Source organism: Balaenoptera ricei, chromosome 2 (assembly GCF_028023285.1).
Source record: "Balaenoptera ricei isolate mBalRic1 chromosome 2, mBalRic1.hap2, whole genome shotgun sequence".
NCBI lineage: Eukaryota > Metazoa > Chordata > Mammalia > Artiodactyla > Balaenopteridae > Balaenoptera > Balaenoptera ricei.
In genome coordinates, this window is record NC_082640.1 from 139997162 (window position 1) to 139998515 (window position 1354).

The following is a 1354-nucleotide window of genomic DNA, read 5'->3' on the forward strand; positions in this document are numbered from 1 at the left end:
TTTGCTCTTCTACAAATTCAAGTGCCATTAAGGGCCTTTTGATTTCCTTTATACGTTCCTTATAAGATCAAAGGGATAGTTCAAGTTTCACTTTGTGCTCAGAGGTGGCATGCCCTGTGCATGGCAGGAGTCATATTTTCATTCATTCTTTTGCCTCTCCTTGAGAATGTACCCTGTTTTCAGGCCTGCTCTAAGAGCCCCGGGGAAGCTTCCTGCTTGGCATAACAAGAAAGTGTTTGGGGAGGTGGGTTTTCAGGGACTGCAGTGGGCAGGGGGTAGTGAGACAAAGTGGCTGGGGAAGGGTTTGTAGACTTTTGAACTTCTGCCAGGACTGCTTCTTATTCTCTGGAGTTGCCTCTGAAAGGTTATTGTGGTTTGTCACAGTGATGCGCTGGTAAACCTTTAACAACTAGTTTTCCAAGGGAAAGAGCCCTGATCTATAGCATTTGCTCATTTTTGTGGTGTAAATGCTCCCACCATAGCTGATTTCACTCAATGCAGAGCCAGGAAGAGAGATGCACAACTGGCTCCTCCAGCTCACCACAAGTCTGTCTTCTGCATCATCATCAAGCCAGAGGGGACGCTCAGCCTGTAAGAAGTGCCTGTTATGAAGAAACCCAGCTCTAGCCTCTGCTTTAACCACCTTTGTTCAGACACAGTCTTACTCTGATCTTTTTTAGCTGATCACATTGTTGAACAATTTTATGTTTCTGTTATTTCTCTCTTCCTATAGTTTAGCTTTTCCATTTTATTGATTTTATTTCTTTGCCATCGTCTATTTCAGAAGGGAAACACTGAATCTGGAATTGCCCCTTCTCTGAAAAAGGTAGAGAGCTCATGTCATGGTCGACAATAAGAGGTCCTCTTGTACTCACTTTGGCAGAGCAGGTACTAAGATTGGAACGATGCAGAGATTAGCATGGCCCCTGCCCAGGGATGACACACAAAATCGTGACGTATTCCGTATTTTTTTTCTAGGAACCATCTATCTATATGATGGTGCCAAATGATTCAGACAGATGCTTAGGCTGAGGATGTCTGGTTTCTCCGCTTTGAGTTAACTTTGTCAACGCTGCCACCATCATAAGTCTCCTCAGAAATTACTGAGATGACATGGGTGGAATATGTATGGTGCTGAAAATCAGTCTGACTTCACCTCTAGCTTCCTGTGTGACCTGCTGCATGTCACTTAAGCCTGTTGGGAATTTTATTTTTCCTACATTGATCCTCAAGCAATAAAAGGTTGCTCATTTCTGACTCATGGGGAAAATATAATGAATTGAAAATTCTCTCAGTTGGATCTGTCCCCTCCTCCCCAACCAAGGCTCTGTAGTAAAATAACCTACAGGCGTTT

At 43.6% G+C, this 1354-nt stretch overlaps 1 non-coding gene across 1 annotated transcript; it reads left to right on the plus strand.

The window, feature by feature from the left end:
- Positions 1–867: 867 nt before the first annotated feature.
- On the plus strand, positions 868–971 carry LOC132361254 (U6 spliceosomal RNA). Its single transcript, XR_009501560.1, has one exon. It is a non-coding gene; the product is annotated as a U6 spliceosomal RNA (small nuclear RNA).
- Positions 972–1354: the final 383 nt, after the last annotated feature.